The 7224-nt window shown below is 41.8% G+C and overlaps 1 pseudogene; it reads left to right on the plus strand.

Moving 5' to 3' along the window:
- Positions 1 to 3111: 3111 nt before the first annotated feature.
- Positions 3112 to 6907, plus strand: LOC136545301 (probable flavin-containing monooxygenase 1; annotated as a pseudogene).
- The last annotated feature ends 317 nt before the right edge of the window (positions 6908 to 7224 follow it).

A 7224-nucleotide genomic window follows, 5' to 3' on the forward strand; every position in this document is an offset into this window, starting at 1 on the left:
CCCTTACCCTCGCGCAAGGTTATGGTGGTTAGTCTCGTTCTTCTATGTGGGTACAGTTGTACACCTCTATAGAGTTCACTTGAAAGCTTGAAGTCCCTCGGGACGGAACCTTCGGTAGTTCTTACTTCTAGACCCAATGTAGAGAGAATGTGGAATTAATGATGAGTTGGGTTATATTGTGATCACTTAAACTTTATGGATTTATTATTACGATACATAGAGTTACCATGACTAGATAAATTAAATCCAATTCATGAGCATGCCATTCTTTAATAAACGCCATCGCTTTTTTGTAAATGTACAAATACTTGATAAATCCCTGCATCCACCAAATATTCTATGTTGGAATTAAGTCCTGCGAGTATGCAATGTACTCACGGTGTTGCCGTTAAGTTGTTTTGCTGGTATCTTTGATTCGGTTGACCTGAGCCAAGCTCACTCCGCCGATGATTAGTAGACCTTGGGATGGGCGATTCCAAGATGAGCTGTATGTTAACCCTGATAATTACTTCAAGTGAGATTAAAATGGAGATGAACCATACAGGGTTAATTAAGAAACATTTGTGTACCATTATCCCGTTGTTATTTGTTATCAAGTAAAGTTGATTAGTTAACTCAAAATCCCTATTGTGATGGCATAATATTCGCGTTACATGTGGGCATGCCATTTGGATGGTTTTGTGGCACTCGACCGTTAAAAAGATCTTGAAGAGGAGATGTAGATGACATTCTCCTGAGGGGCCTCGTGTCAGTTGGGATTGGCGCGGGTTGGTCAAGGGGGTGACACCTGTGTTAGTCTGACAGGTACGGGAACACCTCCCTCACAGCTAGCATCTCTTGCACATGTTCTACTACGACTATGGTTGCCAGAAGCATACCTTTCATACTCAGTTGAGATTTGGTACTCTTTGGATATTTCGGTGATGACCCTATTCACTTTGGTGTAGCTGATAGAACTTTGTTTAGGATTCTTCCCCAAGCATGGGCACAAAGTCCCAAGGGTGCCAAGCACCAGCCAAGGCCGACCACTACTTCCTTTTATAGCCCCAAGAGCTAAACTAGTCGTTTGGCAAAAACTACTCATTCTACGTGTAGCGTCGGACCGTCCTACGCGTAGCGTCAGACCATTTCATTAGGGTCCAATGGTCTTAGATCACGCCACGTGTACTAGCCGTTTGAAGGCAACCGTTGGTGTCGAACGGCTAAATCGCATGTGCCCTCTATGCGTACGGTCCGACGCCCGTCAGATCATCCACGCGTACGGTCCGACGTCCAACAGAGAGCATCTAGGCCCCGTTCGCTGGTCTGAAACTTGGCTGAAACTGGCTGAAAACACTGTTCCGGCTGAATTGTTGTGAGAGAAAAATACTGTTTCGGCTGAAAAAAGAAGCCGAACAAGCCGAATATGGGGTAAGCCGAACATGGCCTTAGAGAGCTCCAGACCAGGTCCTAGCATAGCTTCAGACCATTACATGTAGGATCCGACGCTCAACAGAACATGTCCAGACAGGTCTGAATGGATCATACACATAGCGTCAGACCATTACTCGTAGGGTCTGACGCTCCTCTATCTATGCATGGCGTTGGACCTACCTACGCGTAGTGTCGGACCATTTACACGTGGGGTCAGACGCCTACAGAAAACACCTCCTTGCTTCTTTCTTCCAACCCTTTGCAAATATGCCAACACCACCAAGTGTAACACCATCTTATGCACATGTGTTAGCTTTTCATAAACATTTTTTAAAGGATTTTCACTTGCTCTTTCCACGCCACTCGATCTTAGCATTGCATGCAAAGTTAGATCACTCAAGTGGTACTAGATGATCAATATGCAAACAAGTTTACCCCTCTTGATCGTACGACCATCTATCCTAATCCCGGTCATGCACTTCTCTACACAACTTTTGACTAGTGAAATAAAATGTCCTACAAGATATACCTTTGCCTTGCGCATTCTATTTCCTCCAATGTTGATGCCACACAAGCACTAACCTCCATAAACAAATGATATGATCCAATTCATATCATCATGTGACCTTTGGTTCATCGATCTCAACATCATTTGCTCTTCACTGTTGCCCGCCTGGGAAAACCTATTTTTTGCTCTTCTCTAAAGTAAATATATATGGACTAGATATATGCCCATGTGTTGCACTGGAGTCACAATTTTTAAAATTGAATCTCAGTAATCTCACGAGGACGCATGAGCTCCGAGGACTTTGTATCGGACACGAACACGTGGATTTAGTATTCGTATTATAACCGGGTAGGATACGGACGTGTGAGCTCTGAGGACAGTATGATACGTATCAGACTCCGACACGTGAAGGTGATCAAGGTTTGGTATCACCATGTAGATGTTGACATTAGTGTCTTTTTAGGTGTAAAGATAGAGATATGGACATATATACCTGAACAAATCTAGATTTATATATGTACGTAACTCAACAAAATTCATATCTTCTCAGCATAACTCATCAGTTGTGGACACTTTTGATACCAAAACTAAAGTTCAGTCCTAAACCATCTAAATGGGTGGACTATTTTTTAGTCCCTAACTAACCACAACTAGTTCACTAACATGGGCGGATCCAGCGGTGGGGCGGGTGGGGCTCAAGCTCTCCCACCCAAGGGGGCCACCTCCGCACTCCTAATGCTTCCGTGATAATGGAGTATCTCCTTTAGTCTCTCCTAATTTATATATAGACATAGAAAATAGAAAGAATGAGCTCTAGAGCTTGAAGATGAACTTTAGTCGCCTCTTCTATGAATTTCTAGGTCCACCACAAATCACTAGTAGTAGCTACTAGTCCATGTATACAAATAGGACTAAACTTTAGAGAAGTTAGACTAATACCTAGTTCTAGGTGATCCAAACAGGACCTCGCAATTGCGTGAACTCAGCTTGGCTGGTAAAATCTAGTCTAGTGCTTTATTTGACTCAATACAACCCATGCTGTAGTTTGTGGCAACCCAAACAGACCATAATATAAATATGCACCTAGGAATTAAAAAGAAATAACATGAGCCTACAAACAAACAACAACAGAGTATGCATGTTTACATACAGAGTACCGTTGTATAATCCAGAAATTGATTTTTACCTTTATGCAGACACACAAAGCAGACTTTGTCGTTCTTTGCATAGGGATGTTCAGTGGTGTGCCCGACGTACCCACATTCCCAGCAGGTAAAGGTCCAGAAGTATTTGATGGGCACGTGATCCACTCCATGGATTATGCCAAAATGGGCACAAGTAAAGCTAAGGAGATGATCAGGGGCAAGCGTGTGACTGTCGTTGGCTACATGAAATCTGCACTTGATATTGCCGCTGAATGTGCCGAAGTAAATGGTACGGCGCAGATATATAGTCCTCTTCATCACTCCCTCTAGAAGTCTAATATTATCTATTTGACAATCTAAATTGATTTTTGTATATATCTTATAGCATTTTGAACAGTTGTTAGAACTAAAACTTCAGAGTTACAGTATTTAAAAATGTTCTGTACACATCCACTTAACGTTGGTTTGTGCTGTAGGCACTGCTCACCCATGTACAATGGTGGTCCGGACAAAGCACTGGATCGTACCGGACTACTCCGTCTGGGGCATCAATGGCAAAAACTTCATTCTCAACCGTTTCTCTGAACTCCTCATCCACAAGCCTGGCGAGGGCCTCCTCCTGTCGATCTTGGCCACTCTCCTGACTCCCTTGGTAACTACATAAACTAATGTCTAACGCATTCAGTTATTGGTAGTACTCCCTTCGCCCCCAAAAGAATGCAATTTTAGAACAATATCATATTTTAGTATACCAAGTTTGACGAATTGTAGATAAAAACGTATAAATATTTATAATATCAAATAAATATCATTACATTAATTATGAAATGTATTTTTATAATAAATTGATTTGGAGTCATAAATGTGAATATTATTTATTGAAAACTTAGTTAACCGTGAAACACTTTAACTGACACGCATATCATAGTTGCGTTCTTTTAGGGACAGAGGTAGTATTTCTGTAATCGTTAATTAACAACTGATAAACTGTTACGATCCTTCACTACTGAATACCAATTATGCAAGAGTAACTGGTACAAATTGGGAAGGATTAGAGAGAGTGGGACTAGGTACAGCAAGGAATCAGGGGTAGAGATAGCAAGAACAGCATGGAAGCTGAGTCCTAGACGGAGGCAGACGACGACTTCGTATTATCTTCCCTCCCTGTGCAGTTGTTCCTCTGTTCTCTTGTAGGGACTGTTCCGGTTGCTTGAGCAGGCCCAAAGTCCACCCCACATGTCCAGCGCTCCAGCCGATAGCCCATGTCGAAGGCCCACTTATGTGACAGTAGAGTACCTTACCTGACATAAACATATATCTATACTCTATGCCTAATAATAAAGAGTCAAAATTTCAACCACTAATAAATTTTCGTCCAACTCTGATCTCTATTCGGATTCTATTTTTTATGTCCGGTCATTTCTTTCCTCGTTTCTTTTCGAAGTCGCGTTTAGTATGGAAGAAGAAGAAGAAGGGGTTGAGGGAGGATTGTGAAAGAACTAATAAATTTCCGTGTAACTATGATCTCTATTCGGATTCTATTTTTTTATGTCCGGTCGTTTCTTTCCTTGTTTCTTTTCGAAGTCGTGTTCAGTACGGAAGAAGAAGAAGAAGAAGAAGAAGAAGAAGAAGAAGAAGAAGAAGAAGAAGGGGTTGAGGGAGGAATGTGAAAGAAATAACATGGTTCCAGATGCAAAGATAATAGAGACAGAAATAATAGAAGGGCTTAAGCGATTTTAGAAACAAATTTAGGGTTCCTAATGCAAAAAATCATTTTATTTGTTCTTTTATTCGCTTGGGCCTACTGTGGTGGGCCTTAAGCCCTTTTCCTTTCTTTTCTGTTGCCTTTCCTTTTAAACCAGTTGAGAATTCTAAAAATCATAAAAAATCACGAAAAAATCACAAAAATACCGGCCGCCCGGTAGGCCTTTTCCTTTCTTTTCTGTTTTCTTTTCTTTTAAACCAGTTGAGAATTTTGAAAATCATAAAAAATCATATAAAAATTACAAAAATATCAAACCAATTTTGTTACACTCCCATTGACTAGGGCTACACAGTAAACATATAATATAATATTCTTTAGTATAAAAATTTTGATGTATCTATAGATCTATGCTTTTATGTAATTAGTTTGCTAAAATTTTTATCTATATCTATATCTACTCTTACCGTGCTCCATTTATTTATGTGTTCTAGATCTACCTATACCTGACATATTATTAATTAAAGAGCCAAAATTTTAGCCTCTTTTTTGGTTCGCTTCCCCTAACTACCCTATACTGTAGTTTCTTTCGTCCAGACTTATATAATCTGTGCTCATGCGAAGTAGAACAGCTCACGTCTAGCGCGATACGGAGTCATGAGCTGTGCTTATACAAGTTAGAACAACTCACATTTAAAGATGATTAAGTTGAGTGTGAGCTAATGGCGGCAGCTTAACTTGGTCCGGGTAATTGGAGGCTCACCAGCCAGGGACTAGCTGGCACAGCTAGGGGCAGCCTTGGGAAAGCTAGCGCCGGCCAGGTGCGATTGCAACCCCCACCCCAACCTAAATGGCACGGCCATATCTAGCGAGTCAGTAGCTGGCGGCAGGTTGACGGTGGTCATGTTTGACCTGAATCAATATAAGCGACTAGGACAAAGAAAATACATACGTGACGAAAAAAATCGGAGAGAGAAGGAAACAACTTGCTATTGAACGTGGAAAGTTAGTTGAAGAAGAATTTCAGCAATTTCTTATCTGTAACTCGATGAGTGTGAAAACTATCTCTGCTCATGCCACTGACAATACAATAAATTGTTCTCTCATTGCAACGCACGGGCATATTTGTTAGTAAACACTAATGTCTAATGCATCCAGTTATTACTACTTCTGTAATAATTAATAACTAGCTGATAAACATATATACTACTTTTCGGAGTGATGAATTCAGAAATAAATTAAATAATTCGTGTTTTTAATTTAACTGTGTGTGTAGAGTTGGGCGTTCTATAAGTTGGCCGAGAGCTACTACTCCATCCCAATGAAGAAGCACGGCATGGTGCCTGACCACAGCCTGTTCCAGGCGCTGGCTGCGGCCACCATCTCCATCACGCCCAAGAACCACTACAAGAGGCTGGAAGAAGGCAGCATCATGCTCAAGAAGTCCAAGACATTCAGCTTCTGCAAGGAAGGCGTGCTCGTGGAGGGCGAGCCGTCGCCGGTCAAGAGCGACGTGGTGATCTTCGGCACCGGGTTCAAGGGCGACGAGAAGATCAAGGACATGTTCACTTCAGAGTATTTCCGGAACGTCGCGATTGGGTCAGAATCCACTACTGTGCCTCTCTACAGGTATGTATGTATATATATCTTTCTCACCATTTGTCCTAATTTGAAATCTCGATCTTGGCCATCATTTATGAATCGTGCTAAATTTTCAAACATGCATGTTTCACAAACAGAGAGTGCATAAATCCTATGATACCTCAGCTCGCCGTGATCGGATATTCTGACACCCTTTCGAACATGTACGCCTCGGACATTCGCGCCAAGTGGTTGGCGCGCTTCTTGGACGGCAGCTTCAGACTACCGAACGTTGCGGCAATGCAGAAGGTGTGCTCGAATGGGAGAAGTACACGAAGAGATACTGTGGAAGATACTTCCGCCGGTCCAGCATCATGATCCTGAACACTTGGTACAACGACCAGCTCTGCCGTGATATGGGGTGCAATCCTAGGAGGAAGAAAGGGTTCTTTTCAGAACTGTTTGAGGTCTATGTCCCCGGTGATTATGCTAACCTACTCTCCAACTCCAAGTCCAAGGAACACTAGAACTTGTGTCTAGATTCCTTTGGCACGTACGGATCACTTTATGCTCTCAGATATTCTTGTTACAGCGAATAGTGCTGTGAAGTGTGTGATGACCATCTTTGCACTTATCTAAAAGATGTAAAGCTTTCATGGTATATAGAAAATTTGGATGTACGTTACTCGGTCCACAAAAGAATGCAAGTTTGGGATATATCTCCAAGTCAAACTAGTTTAACCTTGACCGAGTTTATACTTTTTTGAGCGAAGACCGAGTTTATACTTGATAGGATTGCAACCGGCAGTGTTGAGTCGGGCAACACTACCGATTCAGTACTTGAGCCGGCAGTGCTATGTCAATCATCACTGCCG

This window comes from Miscanthus floridulus, chromosome 3, assembly GCF_019320115.1.
Source record: "Miscanthus floridulus cultivar M001 chromosome 3, ASM1932011v1, whole genome shotgun sequence".
NCBI classification, from domain to species: Eukaryota; Viridiplantae; Streptophyta; class Magnoliopsida; order Poales; family Poaceae; genus Miscanthus; species Miscanthus floridulus.